The sequence below is a fragment of the Argiope bruennichi genome, chromosome 9, assembly GCF_947563725.1.
Source record: "Argiope bruennichi chromosome 9, qqArgBrue1.1, whole genome shotgun sequence".
Lineage (NCBI taxonomy): Eukaryota > Metazoa > Arthropoda > Arachnida > Araneae > Araneidae > Argiope > Argiope bruennichi.
In genome coordinates this window covers 115069235-115088825 of record NC_079159.1, presented here as the reverse complement: position 1 = coordinate 115088825, position 19591 = coordinate 115069235, and the positions used below count along the sequence as shown (strand labels likewise).

The 19591-nt window shown below is 29.7% G+C and overlaps 1 protein-coding gene across 2 annotated transcripts in view; it reads left to right on the top strand.

Moving 5' to 3' along the window:
* Nucleotides 1–19591, top strand: part of LOC129985124 (alpha-glucosidase-like) — a 624230-nt gene that overhangs the window by 417710 nt on the left and 186929 nt on the right. The gene's annotated exons all lie outside the window — the stretch shown is intronic.

Sequence of the window (19591 nt, the reverse complement as noted above, 5' to 3'; positions counted from 1 at the left end):
AACTTTATTAATATTTTTAAATAATTTTCATATACCACGGTATGAAGTAAACCTAATGTGATATAATGAACATGTGGTTTTCTAGAACCCTGTTAAATGTTGCGCTCACTTTATTTCTACTAATAATAAAGATGTGTGTGTGTGTGTGTGTGTGTGTGTGTGTGTGTGTGTGTGTGTGTGTGTGTGTGTGTGTGTGTGTGTGTGTGTGTGTGTGTGCGCGTGTGCGTGTGTGTGCGTGTGTGTGTGTGTGCGTGTGTGTGTGTGTGCGTGTGTGTGTGTGTGTACATGGCGCGCGCACGCGGTTGTATGTGTATGTGTGGGCGCCTCTAGACACCAATCCATTGGACTTGGAACTACAAAATTACTTACATATAGATTAAAAGTATTGCTAAGTGAAGTATTTTTCTTACATTTTTATATTCACTCTTTTACTTCTGTGAATAAAACTTAGACATTCGTTTATTTCTAAATTGGAAGACTTCTCAAATTTACGTTCATTTCAAATATCCATATTTATACAATATAGAAAATTTGCCATCTCTATATTAATACTAAAGATGAATATGTGTGAATGCGTCGACTCTCTATAGGCCTGGTCATTTGACGTTGAGCCATCAAATTTTAGCTCATATATACTTGGGTACGTCGTAATGTGTATCTTGAAGTGATGTTTTTAAAATTTTAATAAATTAAAAATTAATCAAAATTTTAAAGTTTTTCCTATATAATTTCTAAAACGTTTACAGCAGAAAATTAATTTTTACATAATATTGAAATTTAAAAAATTATTTTAACAATGGTACCAAGTAAATATTCATACAATCTTTTCTAAAATTTGGCAATTTTTTGAAAATATTTTTGTCATTTATTTCTAATAGTGCATTACAGTGTTGGCTTGAGATTCAAACCATTTTCATTTTTTCATCAAATATTTGATCTCGAGATTTTCTTCCACTATAATTGCTAATGAAATGTAGTTATGTTTCATACCTCTGTAATCTACTTGACGAAAACAAAAATGAAACTAAAATACTGCCAAATTATGAAGAAAGATGACCCGAATTAATAGCGCCATAATGTCATGGGACTGGTTTCTATTCGAAAGGTTCATGTAAAAAATTAACAAAGCATATGTAAGATAATTTGATGCTTAAAAAAATTTATTGGCTGAATTTCGGACATGAAGTTATGCATTAATTTAAATTAAATGCACCTAATGTCCCCATCGGAGACGGATAGAATTTAAATGTAAATTAACATGATCTTTTGCAGCTTTCTTGTTATTTTCATTTTAATTTTTCTAATAGTTTGTGTTTAAAAGTGAAGAAATCCAAGTATCAAATATTAATTATAGCAATTGTTTGTAGCACGCTTTAATTTTTTTGTTAGACAAGCAATTTAGTAGAGAATAGTGCAAATTATTAAGTAATACTGCAATGTGGATCGTATTGACAGTGAGTGCGTGAGTGTTTCAGGTTGCATGGTGCAAAACCCAATTTCGGTTATGTTGCTTCAAGCATACGGTACATATATCAAGCATAAATGGTGGATTAAAAACATATGACAGCAGATATAACGAGATTTATATAAAAGGTAAAATGATTCAAATGTGATTCGTTTCTAACACAAAGCAACAATGAAAGATTAAAAAATACTATTAATATACAATTCACGTTAAAAATACTCAAGAAATGGAAAAAAAAGTGATATATGTAATGTTCTTTTGCCAATGTAGTTTGCAGCAATTAAAATCCAAATGCTAAAATTAATAGCTTTTTTTCTTGAGTTCTTTTTAAAAGTTGAGTAAAAGCGTGAATTAATGATTGTTCGACTGATTGATGGTTGCTGTCCAGAGATATTTATCATGTCTTCGTCTATTGTTTTTTCAGGATTATAATCAATGCAATCATCTACGTATTGACAGAAAAAACAAATGAAAGACGTGTTTTTAAGGGATTTTATATTGTATAGTCGTCGAAGATGGCTAGTACAGTCGTTAAATTAATAACAAGCATTTGATATACAGACCTTAGAATCATACAGATCGAATAACGTATAGGTAGAGCAATTCTAAAGAGCAAAATTTTTGTTTATAGAAGTAGGAATACTTAAAATTATTAATGACTTGAAATACGCTCTCATATATGAAAGATGTTATGCGAGATTTTTACTTTCAAACTGTTGTCAAAACAAATCTGTTAATGAGATTTCTCTTGAACGATGAACTGTATTGCCTTTTGTAAAGGTTGAAGTGGTTTTGTAAGGAACAAAAATTACTTCAAAATGATTGGATCATTGTTGTTGATACTATAAACTATCTTTCATGGCCAATAACTTTTTCTCCCACTCTAAATTGAGAAATTCCCTTTATATTTCTTGAACCGATATTGGCCATCTCTAAAATCCATTTTATAATATTTCTGGAAGCAATAAAAAGTACATTGTCTGAAAAGTTATAAATCCTAATGGCTTTCCAAGCTGATCGTCTTTGTTTAATGACTTTTTGTAACTTGAGAAATTCACTCTGATCCCAATACGGTATATACGGTTTAGATTAGATGCTGTGTAGAAAGAGTCGTACCAACATCAGTAGCCCAAACATAATATTTAAAAAAATATGCAAAATAGGCAAACAAATCTGAATAATAATACCTTTATATTGTATATATACATATATGTAACGTTTTTTCTGTTATATTGTAATGCCTGTTTAATATTTCATCTTGTAAATGTAATTGCTTGCATATAATAATTGCTTCCCTGTCTTTTATTGTTTACACAAATGAATCAATATAAAACATTTAATGTACAATTCGTCTCTGAATACAAAGACTAGCACTTTCATGCAATTGTACTTTGCTAAGGAGTGGTACACAGAGAGATGAGCGGTTTACATGTCTCTTAATTCCAAGAATAGTCTCAGTTCAGCGTATTGCTAACTGTAAACATCTCCTCCTTTCATTTTTCTTCTCATCTCTTTTTTGACGAAATAAACACATCCTTAGACATGCGCGGAAGGGTAAAGGTTTTTCGAATCCGAGAATAAACAATGCTATAGTTTGCCAAATGGAATATTTTTTTAAAAATATATTTCTTAAGAATTGCTTTAATTGTTACCACTTAATTCTAACATATTTATTTAAATACTTCGTCGTAGCATGAATACATATAACAAAATGAATGCATCTTACAAATGTATGATGCACATTACCTTTTACCACCAAAGACACTTATGAAACCACTTATGAATTTTAATTTTTTTTAAAAAATAAACTTTAAAAGTATGCAAAGGACAGTGGCGGATTCGAACTTAGCAGCGGCCTAGGGCCAGAGGGTTGAAGGAAGGTCGCAGCCAGGTCAATATACATTTTAAAAGCATGCAAAGAGCCCTTAAAAAATGTAAATCCACCCCTTTTAAAATGTAAAAGCTGCGGATTCCTGACAAGATAGAGGCAAGTCAAAGTCCACTTTAAAAGTATGCAAAGACCGGCGGTGGATCCCTATAAGGCAGTTGCCTAAGGTGGCAACGTAAAAATCAGGCAGCAAGCAAAGTGATTAAGACATGCTATTAAACTAGTTGTCAGATTTTCAAAAAAACCTTTTATGAATTATAAAATATATTAACATTTTATCAAGTAGAATGGATTGTGTTTCCATCTATTTCATCACATTCACTTAATTATTATAACATTGATAAGTACCAAGAGTCTGCTTAAAAATATTGCAATATATTACAAAACTTATATGTAGACATGTTTAAAAATCATGAATATTGATAAATAATTAAATAAAAGCAAATAACTTTCCACTAATTTACTGAATAAAAATTAACTGTAAATCGATCATTAACATGTCAATTAATTTAAAAAATGTCCCGAAATTCAAAGCTTTATTGACTAATTTATTTAAATGTGTGTGTGGAGGGGTTGCATAATTTACTTTGTCGAGGACAGCATAAAAAACCTTTATCCACCATTGGCAAGATCTTATATCGCCATTCAGTGTTTCACAACTTTGTTTTAGTTTTTGATTAGAAAGGCTTCATCTTTCGTGGAACACATCCCACTTATCCCGGTAAAAGGTACGATACCTTTTGACAACAAGTACACTTTAACCGGCAATTTTTCCAAAAACGACACAATTTAGAGTTGCTCTTAGCGGAATTTAATTTTCGCGAATGCTACATCCTCAGTAATTAATCAAACAAGCCGAGTATGACATGCATAACTTTCCCCTGTAGGGGCACAGGAAGGGGTGATGGTGGCCGGAGTTGTTAAAAGGGGATCACCCTTCAGGCACATGTTAATCGAATGTCAGGATTGGGGGGCCACAAAAGAAAATGCACTGTCAAATTCCCAACCACTCCATGCAGATAACGAACTTCATTAATCAAATTTCAGGCATTAATTATAATTTGGAACGTCCTGGGAGTTAAGTGACGGGAAACGTTAATTGTTCGGTTGTTGTCGTTTTCTTGGTTATTGTGTTGTCATGCACTAGTTTTATCAGGTTTCCCTCAGAGGGATTTCGTAGCTGTGGTTAGGATTTTGGTTGCTAATTATGATGGCAGCTGTGCGTGAAAAATGCGCTCTGCTAGCGTTCAAATATTGTCGCGGAAGCTTTGCCCTTGTTATGTACTAAGCTCATAGCAGTGGATCTAAATTTATTAAAACAGCTCTAAAAGCGTGAATAATCAGCCTGCACTTTTGAAGTAAATGGCAAAGAAAAGTCATAAATCTCCTTTAATTTATATGAAGTACGAAGGAATTAAATAACTAATCTTTAGGCATAAAGAGCTTAAAAGGTTATAAAGTATCATTTTGCTGCTTTTTTTGTTGTTGTTGATCTTTTCTTTATTAAAAGCAGTATGTATTTGTGAATAATGATGTAGATAGGAATAAATTCTGAACCACTGATCCGATATTTTCTTCGTACTGCGGTACAGTTCGGATAGCTTATCCAAATTTAGAAGAATTATACCAACTAATTTGGGGCCTCTCGACGTCATGTCCGGAGCGTTCCAAGTCCGAGAGCGGATTCTACTAAAGATCCCTCAGGTATGCGGGTCTGGTTCACTCTAAATCTGACACCGTTGGTGTTGTGCGAAATTTTAGAAAGATGGATACCAATTCAGGTGTCGTCCTCGGTATCTGACTGGAGTTCAAAATGACAGGTTCGTCCCAAAATAGTCCTCGTGTTGCTTTCAAATGAGTCGTTAATATCATTAAACTAAACTAGCAAATATGGAAAGAGATAATAATTAGGAGGTAATTTTTAAATTTTCTATAGTTAAAAGGTTATAAAAATTGAAGATGCATTTGTGATGGACAGGAAGTAGTTCATGCTCAATACTGAATCAATGATAGGAAAATCCTGAAAACGATAACAAGTTCTTGATTAAGAATTTACTGTAATGGTTTTAAGTAGATAAATTATCCTTCAGTGGAAAGGACGCAGAATTCCCATTCCCCTTTCTATGTTTTACTCGGAACTGTTGAATCCTTTTTAAATATTAAATTAAATAGCAAAAAGAAATTATTATTTTTATTCAGCGACCAAGAAAGCTTTAGAGTGATCTTAAATATAATTTTTTTAAACTTACTAAGAATTGTAGATTAAATAAATGCAATCAAATTGTTCAGAGTTTTTTTTTTTTCAGATGGGCATACCTTTTTTAATTAAGGACTTTTTTGAAACAACACGCATTGGTTTCTTATATTTACCTAAACCAAACTTATATTTTCTTTTTTATAACATCGGTATAAGGCACAAAAAAAGGACCGAAAACTATTTCATTATGCATAATACATGTTATAGCTTGCACAACTTGTGCAACAGTATACCTTATGTACCATAATTTTTGGTTTTAAATGCAATCATGCAAACGCTACTGCATGTATTTTACCATGTAGGTGCCATATGTAATTTTGTGGGATACAGTTTCATGCCTCTTGCATATGTTAATTAAATCAGCAACGGTCCGTATTGGCTGTGGATGGTGCTGCACTTTTCACCCAATAATACCTTACATATACTCGATGGGAGAAATATCTGGTGATCTCACATACTGAGGTTACATATCAACACTTTGCTGCATACTTAAAGTGACAGTAAGGATATAAGACAGAGCGTTACCCTGTTGGGAAATATATTTTTGAAATATGATCAAACATGACAATATAACCTATTAACTCACAAATCTAATGTATAATTTATTTGTTAATGTGCATGGAATTTAATTTGTGCTTTCATTATCATAAGAAATTGTACGTAGATTGACTCTTAATGTAAATCCAGAGTGCTTACGGTACACACAACTTGAATCCAAATGCCGACCTAATCTTCTTCTAACCAATATACGGCCATGACTGGTATTAAGACAATAACAGCTCTCTAAGAACACTGTAGAGTTAATAAGCCTTTTGAATATATATCAATTGTTATTAATGCTCAGAAGAAAATATTTAGTTGATGGAGCTCTTCCTTTGATTCCAAATTCCACCGTACAGATAATCATGACAACTATGTCTCAAATACAGTGGAATCGGAGCAATCCCATACGCTTACAAAACCACAAACATAACCTACAAGATTTGCAACAGATATTTCTTTAAGCTGTAGCCGGAGTCAAGTGCCCGTTATTTACCGCCGTTACTACTAAGAGGGATTGAAGAAATTTGACATTTTGTGATAGAGAATCATATATCATTGACCGTTATTACTAAAGAAATGCAACAAATCTCCACACCGCCATCCAAGAGCTCGCTTCTCAGCTCTTTCAAACTTTCTAAACAACTGATATTGTTTTTTTTCTTTTCCTCAAAGGTATTCTTGATTCACATTTTGCTCTCACCCCATAACATAGAAGGTAAGCAATACTCGCAAAGTTTGAATTGCGTTTTAAAGCAAACATTATTTACATATCCATATTGCCACTTAATTCTTATTCACTCAATGTGATATTTCGATAGAGACGTCTCAACTTCGTCCAGTTAATACAAATCCTTTGATTTTATGGTTATATTTTTCGTTTATATTACTTATGTTTGCTGTTTTATATTTCAAAAATAATAATAAATAAAAACGCTTCCCGAAATTTTTCATAATAGTTCTGCTACAATAATCTTATCGCTTATTTGTTCTTTCCAACGAATTTTATGGATAATTTTTGATATAATATATGTTTATAATATTCTTTAATAAAGCTTCCAGTTTCTGCATATAATATTTGATTTACAAGTGCTTCGGTTCATTATTTATTATAAATCTAAATTCTAAGCAGTGGATATCTCAACTTCCATAAGAAGGATTTTTAAATAATTTTGAATACTTTGTTACTGCCTATCTGGTTAAAACTAACTATTCAATCCATCGAAACAACTTCACAAATATCCACATGAGGCCCAAAATTACTATGCATTATTAATCCTTTATTTATTTGCATTTTGTTTAGGGTTGGATGGGAGAACTAGAAATATATATACAGAAGAATCGGAAATCGTATTTTCTTGAAATGGAAAACTTCATTCCTGGATGGGATATTCCAAAGTTCTTTTGAAAGACGAGCGTTTTATGAATATTTCAGAAACTTTGGAAGAAGAAGGATTTGCATACGGAATCAGTTGATATGATGGGGTTATACTTCGGGAAACATGTTTGATAAAGTTTTCCGCGAAGGAGTAAACAATGTTTTTCCTTTTCATTTCGGCCCATGAATGCGCAGATGAATGCATTTCAATGAAACGTGTTTGAGTGAAAGAATCAGAGTTGTGTAAAATTCAGTGCGGGTTTTTAAATATTCAGATATCTGAGTTTCTTTTGTCTGCTGCCATAAAAGAGCAAGGAAGACCAATAAAACTTGATTGCCTGGCTGGTTTCCTGAAAATGATAGATTTTTGGACTAAAAAAGATGATTTTCGTTTTTTCGAAATGCTGTCTCATAGTGAAATTAGCTAGTTGTAAATATACTATGTAAACTTGTTGTTTTCCCTGATGTAAAGTATAAAGACAATGAAAGTGTTGAAGACTTTAAAAATAAGAAGCTCCAAATTGTAGTCTTATGTAAATTCTATAAACTCGCATTTAAATAATTTTGATAAAATTTGGCATGAAAATAGGCATTAAATTCAAATATTGAATCAAAGGAATATAGTAAGTACAAGTAACTAACAGTAAATGTAGACTGAATTTCATTACAGTAGTGTGTAAGTGTTATAAAACCTATTGATAATTTCTGAAAATTAACACATCATCCAAACTAGCCTCATTGAATATATATATATATATATATAATATTATAATTCTGAAATGGTGTGAAGAGTGTTCTTTTTCATATTATTTATGCAAATCCTAATATCATTCGTACTTTAACGAGAAAATATTTCTAATGAAAAATTTGGCTGATGAACATGTATTAGTAATATTTGTTATATAATTTCATAGCACTACCATTCACGGATTTTGATCACAATAGATAATAACTGTTTTTTCTGTTGAAGAGTAAACATTTCTGCATCTCTAGTTGTATGCAACAATACCATTTTGCAGTTATTCATTTCTTTTGGTTCTACAATTTGTGGTTATTTACTTCTGGTTCTACAATTTGCAGTTATTTACTTTTTCTCTTACTACAGATTGCATTCATTTATTTCTACAGTTTATAGTTATTTACTTCTTCTGATTCTACAATTTGTAATTATTTATTTCCTCTTGTTCTTCAGATTGCAGTTATTTATTTCTTCAGATTGCAGTCATTTATTTTTTTTCAGATTGCATTAATTTACTTCTTCTGTTTCTACAGTTTGTAGTTATTTATTTCTTCTGGTTCTTCAGATTGCAGTTATTTTTTTTCTTGTTCTTCAGTTTGTAGTTATTCATTTTTGAATGTTGCGTCAAAAGATGAGGCTGATAGAATAGTTTTCACACAGAACAGGGAGAGTCTTTACAAAAAAAGATTCTAATTTTCAAAGATTCATTGGGCATTCGCTGTTTTTCTGTGGACAATTGCGTACAAGAAACTATTAATCTATGGACAGCCACATAAGCAAACTCTCAAGCAAGTATGTCACTACGTCGAAAAATTGTCTTTGTTCAACGTTTAAAATTTTTCCTTCTGTAAGAATTTTCTTTACTTTTTTACTAGATTATTACTTTGATCTTCTGTAAATAAAGTGCGAATAATTTTTGACTCGCCTTCCTATGTTCCTCAAACCTCCATTATAACCGCCAAGTCCCAAGTTACTTTCTGATAGCATAATAATAATAATAAATATTTCAGTATTCAAGATCTATCTTTCAACAAGGTTGTATTTGAGGCATTTGTTTGGAGCATTTGGTTGTAAAACAAATATACACATACATATATATATTATGTTTTTTACCATAAGATATCCTAGTTTTGGGGGTATGGGAGAAAGTCTATAATTGATTGTTCTTGAATTATTCGAAATGAAGCACGTGATAGATATTTCAACCCAGCTTGAATGACATGCAAATAAAAATTTATCATATTATAGCAGTTACATAACTCTGCTATCTTCTCTTTTAATACAACAAATGGGAAACTTAACTGTTCCTGAAACTTGTCTATTATTTTCATCATCTCATAAGGAAGTCATAAAGAGTCTCGTCCCATTACAGTGGTACCCAACAAGGGGTCATTATGAGGTAGATGAAAATAACAGAAGAGCTTCAGGAACAGTTATTTAATTAGTTTCCAAGTTCAACATTTCCCAAGGAAAACAAGCATGATCAAGAAAATCAACGACACTCACTTAGAATATAAGCTAATAATGGCCCCCAAGACGAGTCATCGGAAATATACCTTGATATTAATACAGTAGCGCCATCTGTTGTGTCAAAAGAGAAGGTAATAGTTATGTAACCGTTACAATATTAAAAATGTTTTTCTTCTACTCCTCATCAATATTTCAACTAAGTCATCTTAGTTGGGATGTAAAATATATATTGCATTATTGGGGATTAAATGTGGTTAAAAGACTAAAGTCTTAATTATTAGAAAACTTTGTTTTTAGCATTTAAGCATTTTGCAGGTTACATGAAAATTTGCAACTTTTAAATTCAAAATTTATTTATCAAGATTATTTTTTAAAAGGATAATCTGCCATGCTCCTTCCATTTATGTTTTAACGTCACTTCTTGAACTACAAATGAGATTCTTTCTCCCAGTTTCCCACCTAGAACCGAATTTTACGGCAACAAAAATACAAAACGGTAGTAAATCCTATTACCAACCTCAAAAAAATATGTCCTGAAGCTGTGAGGTGACATATCGCTTAAAAGCAAGCCGCATAAATAAGGCAACGGAAAGTACCTTAAGTTTTCCGGAAGCTCAAAGCTTCCACCAGGACATGACAGATGAAGCTTTTAAAAGAAGCCTTAAAACTCTGGTTCCATCTCTTCACAATAAAACTGTCAGGTGTGACAAATTATCCATAGCCTTTCTCGGCTGGTGCAGTCGGCCGTGGAACAAGAAAGTGAACAGTTTCTATTGCATAGGAATTAGGTGAGCTGCAAGAGATCTCGTGTTCCAACTTAGTGGAAATGATTCTATGTTCCATTTCATTTAGCAGACAATTCATTCTTTTTTTAATGTAATGCCCCATTTTTTTTTTGTTTCGATAATTCGTTTTTAGATGCAGTTAAATGAAGTTATTCTTTGTTTTGACATTTTTTCCTCCTTTTTAGCTGCTGAATTTGTCAGCTAATGTCCATGTTTTGAACAAAATGTAAAGTTGATATCTTTGTTCTATGAATAAAAATATTTCAACGTTGGGCGATTTTTAAGAATTCTTTGCAGCATTTTAGGGCATGGATTTTTCCAAATCGATTTTTAAGTTTAGTTGGTGCGTGGGATTAGTTTATTATTAGAATTTAAAATAAAATGTAAGACAATTAAAAATATTCATTTTAATAGTTGACCATAAAAATGAATATTCAATGGACTCTCATAATATTTGTTCATAATTCTAATTCCAATTTTAATGAAACAATCTTCAACAAGTTGCGTATCATCATTAAAAATCCTGAAAAACCACTTTTTCTAAAGATCCTTATATAAAAGCCTTTAAAGTGCTTTTTTAAAAATCCAGGTGCTTTTTTCCTTTCCGACGATAAAAAAAGCTAAAATTTTCTTATTCTAGAATTCGGGGAACTATACGTGCGTTTTTTTGTGGTGTTTTTTTCATATCTGACGTAATGTCATGGAATCCAGTGGTAAGTGTAAGCGATTTTCCCTCAGTTAAAGGAAATACTGATACTGTGGGGGAAAATATATCCCTTTCATTGTCCTGACTCTTTTATCATCTTCTTTTACATGTCAAGTTAAGGAGAAAAAAATCGTTTCTTCAGTTTTACCCTTCAAATGCATCGTGTAGCCATTTGGCTACACGTTTTGATTTTCATTTATAAGCTTCACATGACTATTTAAAAGGGCTACAATGAGTGATTGCAAATCTTTTTTTAAATGCGTTTTGATAAACATTTGGAAAAAAAAACCGATTTATGGCAAGAATGGTACTGGAATTAAATTTGAATTGGAAACATAGAAAAATACCACGATGTCTGTTATATGAATAATTCTATAATTATAAATATTACCAAAATATTTTATTCGCATTGTAAACAAGATATTGGTAAAACGGACTCTTATTCTTATTGCAGAATAAGAATTTAAAAAACACATATTTTTTAAAAAAATAAAATGTAATGCATTCTAGGGTTAAGAGAGTTTGATTTTAAGTAACATTTGTTCGTTATTGCTTTTCTACGCGCGGTTACTTCTTCATAGAGCACTTCTTAAATATATTTCAAAACCATTATTCGTAAATTATTTATTTTTACTGCGAATAATTTTTGTGATAATTATTAGACCGTTTTTTGTAATGTACAGAGAAAATACGTATTTCTTGTATTGTGAACTATCAAAAAGTGAATACCGTAAAAGGTCGGGGACATGAAAAAATAAAGTAAAATAGTAAATATTACTAAAAAACTGAAAGCATCAGCGACGTAAACCCACTCAAAACGATACTAATTTTTGGAATACCAAAGAGATTAAAGAAATTGCTGCCAGTGGCATATAGAAACAAAATTTAGAATTTGATTTTTTTTAAAAATATTTTCCGAAAAAAAAAAGTCTCTCTTAGAAAGTAAAGCTTAGGCAATTGCCGAACAAGCTGAACAAACCAAAGAATTTTCTTTAAAGATTTTAAAGATTTTTCTTCAAAGAAGTTAGATATCAAAATTTCTTAAACGAAGTTTTTTTTAAAAAAAACCTTATTTACATTGTTAACAAAATTTGCAAATTTTAATATCATAGGTTTGTTTACTTATGTTTTTAACCTTCCTTTCAAGAAATTGATATGTTAATTAAGGAGAGGCATTATGCTTTTTCTTAATACAGCTATCTGTAGCGTAATAAAGTAATTTTTGATATGGGATGAAAATGCTTTAATAAGATTTTTATAAGGAACTTACAGAAAAAAAATAGTTTCGCTTCAATGTCTCTTAAAAATATTTTTTATTTACTGATAATAATCTATTTATATTTTAAGAAAATTGTATACTATTTTGTCTAATTTGTCAAAAGTTTTCATAACACATAATTCTGTCAACAAAATTACTATTTTCATACTATTTCTCTCTTTAAAACATTAAAAAATCCATATTTTTTAAGATGACATTTAGCTACTCAATTCGTTAAAAAAAACTTGCTCATCTTTCTTTTATAATTTTTATTTTGCATAAATATTTCTTTTTTCTTGAGTAAAGTGTGCATGAATATTTCTTTGTACATTTTGCCTTCATTATAAAATATTTTATATTTTTGAAAAAGGGTATCTTTATAGAACTATCATAAGATCATTTCAATAAAAAGGAAAAGACTGGGTAAGTAACAGATCGTTACTATAACCGCTAAGTTACACAGTAATGTACAGTATTTCATCATAATATAAAAATCAAACCAAAAATATGATGATTCCTGTATGACAATCCTGTTCAACTTACAGACGAATTTCCAGTTTGTTCGCTTGTTATAAAATAGCGAAGTACAGAATACACACTTTATGGTACGTACAATATTGACTGATTTATACAGAATGAACTTTAAAACTATCGGGCGTGCCAAATATATTTTTGGCTCTGAGTGGGAAACGTAATATTCCTAAATCCCTAAATGGGAATTGTAACAATTACCGTGTTAAGTAAATCAATTGCATCAGTGTGCTCTCTTCACAGATTTCAGATTCCAAAATGTTTCAATATTTGACTCTTAATCTTGATAGAGGATGTTGATATAGCTAAAAATGCTGTATATCAACATTTTGATAAGATAAACTGTTTATGCTATAAATTTGTCCAATTATTTTGCAATATTCAAAAAAAAAATTATTCTGAAACATTGAATGACAAAAGACATGTTTCATCCGTTTCTAATATAAAGCAATTATGAAACTGTCAATGAAGCTTAAAATAAATTAAGTAAAAACAATTTCCTAAAAACAACATTTTGTGGGTATACTAAAAACAATTTTTTTTGTCTTCTTTATTTTTTAAATCTTCAATTTATGATTATTATATAAAGGTGTGTGCATGTTGGCACTCTATAGGCAAGACTGTTCGACCTACAGTTACCAAATTTGGCACATACCTAGTTAAAAGGACGAAAATCTGAACCTCGGATCAATTTTTTTGAAAAGTTAATTATAATTTTAATTAATTAAAAATTAAATTTCACGTTTCCAACGATAAATTCAAAAAATATTATTCACAAAATTTTACGTTTTTTTCAAAATTTAAAAATTGTTTCTTTAATGATACCAATTTTACAATAGTGCGAATTTTTACTGAATTTTGACAATTTTTTAAAAATATTTTTTTTCTGATTACCAATAATTGATTACATTATTGTTTTGAAATTCAACCGTTTTCATTATTTCATTATATACTTAATTGTGGGATTTTCTTCCATTGCTGAAATCTAAAGAGGAAGGATTATGTTTAATTAATATGTGTGTAGTTTACGTGAGGATGTATATTCACTCCCGGATCTTTTGGTAATTAATTAATTAACAGAAAAAAAGATAAATACATAAAGCTACGGAATAGGGTTTAATGGAAAAGTGATTCATTGCAGCATAGCTTCATAGTTCCGTGAGTGAGCTGTTGACAGAAAGCGGCAATTACGACGTCGTATCAATAACAAACCTTCAAAATAAAGTAAGTGTTCAAAAGTCTTTCCGGTTGAGGCAGTGCACGTTTTACATGAAATTTATCACTATTCCAGTAAACCCACATTTTATGTTTTATCATGTATATATATATATGTGTGTGTGTAATGATATTTTAAAATCTTAATTTAATCCAAATTAATTTCCAAAACTTTATCTTAATTTAGTCCATAGTAAAATATTCTCTTATTTCTTGATCTCATTCCACGTATGAAGCTGTGTAAAAATTATTGCGCAATCAGTCTACGTATCAAGTGAAAATGATTCCTTCGGTGCCCTTGTCAAAGATCAACATGAGCTTTCAATCGCCACATGGCCTGAAATCCCATGTTATATAAGACTAGTGATCATTTGTTTCGCGCCCTTCCTTCCTGACTTCTGCTTTTGTTTCGCGCTGTGGCGGACGTGCCTTGTCCGCGTCTCTGCTTGTAAATAATTTTGCCTTCCGGGATGGATATTAAAAGGAATTAAAAAATCCAAAGCGTCTTCTATGTCTTCAAACCTGCCTTCTACTTTTCAGAAATATGCTTATACATGCTTAATTTACTATCAAACAACTTCCTGCTTTTTGAGTTTACGATTTCATATTCTCTTGTAAAAGAGGAAGCTTTAGTAATATAATTAGTTTCTTTCTATGTTAGTTTAGTTAAGCTCTTTGTGCAATTAGTTTCAAGATTATGATTAAAGATCGAGAATTATCTCTATTTTATCTTATTCATTTTCATTAAAAATGAATACGATTATATAAGATTAATTTATTACAAATTGTTTAAAGAGGTAATATGGCATAATTGGTTAAGCTGCAGGAATAGGCTAACTTAATAGACTAACTTGCACATACAAAATATAGAAATTTCTCAGTCTATTAGTTTAAGAAATATGGAATGATAATTTAGAATTTATCACATCTTTCTTTAGGTTGATTGCTTATATATATTATCAATTATTGCAATATTAGTATATTTATTAATTTACTCGAAATGGCTTAAATATCATAGCCCACATAGCCCAAAATATTAGTTGTCATGAACTATTTTGACTATAAAAATAAAGGAAATTTAAAAATATCTTGTTATTTTAGAATATTTGAAATGGATGTATAGAATTTATTAAAACTGTCTTATTATGTTCTAGAAAAAAACAATATCAATATTTATTTGATTCACACTTTTATATAAATAATATACATTTTCTCAGAGCTCTTAATATTTATAACTTAAACAATTCAGAAAATAAAAAAAAATCAATGGCTTTCAGTTTTAAAGTAAAATTCCTGGAAACTTTATTTAGAATAAAAGAAGAAGCGAAGTTTTTAAATGTGTTTCTAAATGTCTTAAATAAACTGGTTTTCTAATCAGGATTCGAAATATGACAAAAAGTTCAGATACTCTAATGAAATTTTTAAATGAACTTTAAGAAACCGAATTGAATAAATAGTTGGTTTCCTTTCTCTCTTTAATATCAGTATTTTATTTTCATAATTGAGAGATGTGAAAAGTTGATTAAAAATATTTTTCTGTTAATTAATCATTGTTAAATTATGTGCCATTTTTCTATATTTTTAAGTAGAATATTATGCATTCTTATGATATGTTTCGTCTTAAAAAATTCAAAAATTATGTTTGCTATTTTTTGTTGAAAGTTTTTTAAACGAATGTACAAACAAAAATTGATTTTGATATTTTTTGTCGAAATATGTCAAAGTTTTGACTCTGTAGTGAAATTTTATTACGAACTTTGGGTAACAGAATTGGATATATAGTTGGTCTCTTTTCACTCTGTTTCTCTGTTTAAAATCAGCAATTTATTTTCATAATTTAAAGATACGGAAAGTTGATTAAAAAATTTTCTGCTAATTAATCATTGTTTAATTGTGAATCACGCTTCTCCATCATTTAATAAAATATCACGGATTATAATGATGTGTCTTTTCTTCTTAAAGTTCCAAGAATTATGTTGCTATTTCCTGTAGAACATTTTAAAAATGAATGTAACAAATATTTATTTGAAACTTTCGTAAGAAAAATAACTTCAGATTTGTAGTTTATTATTTTAAAATTTTTAATGATGAAATGTGAAAATAAATTCTTCCTACTTCATGAATTTCAATTGAGAATAAACTTTTCCATTTACTACATGATGATTCAAAATTACGAAGTTTCTCAATTTAAGCTTGCTACTATAGGTAGAGTTATCCGGCAGATAAACAGCAGTTCCCGTTCTCATTATTTGCCGGATCTAACTTCACATGACCATTTCCTCTTTCACGAAGGAGAGGAAACCTTCCCTCCTCCTTTGAAGCATGCCGCATAGACAGTTCTATCTAAAATCCAGACTGCCACGATAGAGTCTTTAATAAACAGCATGTCTGCCGCATCTTTGCAACAACAATTCCTCTCATCTTAAAAGCATACTAACTGATATAAATTACTTTAGCTCTCTGTCGTATAATTGGTATGAATAATAATATTTCGAGTTTTAGATAAATAATTTTGACCCGAATTTGTTCTCTTTCTTAACTATAAACTATTAAATATTTTGAAATAATAGCTATATCAAAATTATTTGAGTGGTTTATTATTAATTTATGTTTAATTAATGCATTGTGAATGAATATCCCACACAAAATTTAACGAAGCATTTTATTCAAATAGCAGAACTCTCAATTATAATTTTTAATTGATAAGTGCTTTAGTGAGTGGCTCTTTGAACACTGAAGCAGGAGTTTAGTTTTACTTGACATTAAGGTAATGAAATGTTAAAATTCATTTGTTTAACAAGATAAGTAAGCGTTCTTTTATTAAGGAACTCTTCTTCCGTTTCTAATGTGGCTAAAATCAAGAATTAAATTGAAATTTGTAATATTAATAAAAGGATGAACAATGTTGATATTTTTAATAAGAGAGATTAGTTAGATTAACCCTTTCTAGGACCGTGGGAAGTATGTTTCTCACCAAATTTATCAATCTTTGTATGAAATTATGTAGGTTGGCATCAGTTCTGACAAATTTTTTTAGCAAGTCAGAAACTTATATGCTTCAGTTTTTTATCTCAGACAAAATGATGTGTCTTGATTTGTTACTTAATTATTAATGAACCAAATTAATTTATCAAATTAAATTTATCTAATAAGCTAAATGAATCCGTTTTCTTATTCAAATTTCAAGCCTAAAAATATTTTAACATAACATGACTAGAAAAAAATGGATTAATAAATATTAGGCGCCATTGGTGAAAAGTTGGTTCGCCTAGATTATTGATATTTAGGCTGTTAAATTTTTAATATAGGAATCATTTCTTTAAAAAAAAGTATTACACCTTATAATTTGATACGACTAAAATACACGAGTTCAATTAAAACAATTTACTGCAATTTACAAAAAATATTCATTACGAAATAAAAATCTTACTATGGATTTAATGATAGGCGAAAACACATGCTTGAATGTTTTGATCGAAAGTTTGAATTCCATCATAGCATTTAAAAATATTGTTTCAGATAGTATATTAAATCGAATCAAAATTATTATTGAAGTCAAATGAAAAATTGTACGAAAATGAAATTTATATCATTGAAAAGGTTTCTTTTTTAATTTTAAAACAATATATAGATTAAGATTAAAATACGACGCTGAAATTGAAAAATGTTGTGAATATCTGTGTGATTACGCTTCTGACTTCATTCAGGCGCATTCCTCCCGCGAACTGCCAAGCATGATGTTCTATAAGAAAATGACGGAATCTATATTCTTTTTTTTTTATGTTCAATAAATGTACTGTCTTCAAGAACCATGCAGAGATTTATTGAGAATTAACAACAAAAAATTTTGGAGGTATTTCTCTCCGAATATAATCATGACAGTTTTTTATTGCAACTTTAAAAATCGATTGTTAACATTTCTAACATACACTCAGTTTACAAACTTTTAAAGAGTTTATGAACGATTGACACGATTTTGGCTTGCTTGGCGAAAAACTATACATTAATCTTGCGTCTTGCCACGATTACTTATCTAGCAGTGGTTAAGCCTATATTTGTGCTTCTGCGAATTTTTTGTTTGAAGTCTATTTCTTGAATTCCTTTATATTTTTCTCCCTAATTGAATATTATCTTTGGTGACATGGCGAAGTATCTTCAAAGCATTTTTAATAATGTTTTGCTTTTCCATTAATTAGCTCAGCGAAGCGTTTTATTCAGTACAGCTGTAAAAAGGTTCAATGACAAACAATCTTAAATTTGTATGATATTTTGTTTATATTTAACTGCTGTCATTCGATAATTAGTATCAAGTTCAATTTCTGTACCATGCACGTTAGCGTTTCATATATGTATATAGATGATTCATATAATAAATAGCTCAAAGTTGTATGATTCAAGTTTTTTGTTCTATGACCAGAAACAGAGAAAATAAGATGCAATTTTGTAAAAATGTCGAATACGATTATCTGTTATTTAAAGATTGATAAAACATTTAACATTCTTTGATGTAGCAGTTTACTTTTTTAGGAATTTTTCTTCCATATTTTTGTCTTGATTGTTTATCGTAATCAGTATTTAAAATACGTTTATTGCTTCTGAAACTCTATATCATAAATAGAAATACATCTCATGAAACCAATCGGAGTTTTAATAAAGTATTTACAAAACACTTAGCATGACAAAATTTAAGATAGAAGGATTGCTCCATTATGTCGCATTGAATTTATCTTTTAAGATGGTAAATTAATAGACTAATTGTTTTCAATAATGTGTCGATTTTTGCAATAATCTGAAAATATATCTATGTGAAATATATATCTTTTTGCATAAAATATATATCTATACGAAACTTTGCACATAATATATATCTATACAAAATGTTGATTATTTGTTAATCTGATGTTCTGACATATATCTATACGAACTAAATCTGTGCTAACAAAATGTTAATTATTTGTTAATATGACGGCATGTCACGAATTCCAGCACAAATTCATGGTTCTTAAAAGATGAGGCTTCCTGTAAATTAAAAGACAGTATCTGTATGAATCATCCTAGTCTAAAAAATAGTCGCTTTTGTCATAGAATGTTAGTTCTTAAATATTTAAATAATAAAGATGTTTTCGACAATTACATAATATAATAATAATTCTTTACTGTTGATTTAGTTGATTTGTCAAAAAAATTCCATGCATTCAAACAAGTTTCATTTGTTTAGAGCTGAATAACTCTAATAGTTTCAACATTATGAAATAAAAAGGTTTTGGTGACCAATTCTTCATATTCAAATTTACATTTTTCTGTGATTTATCTGAAGTGTATCAATCTATAAGAGTAGCATTTGGCTTTCGAGTTTTAA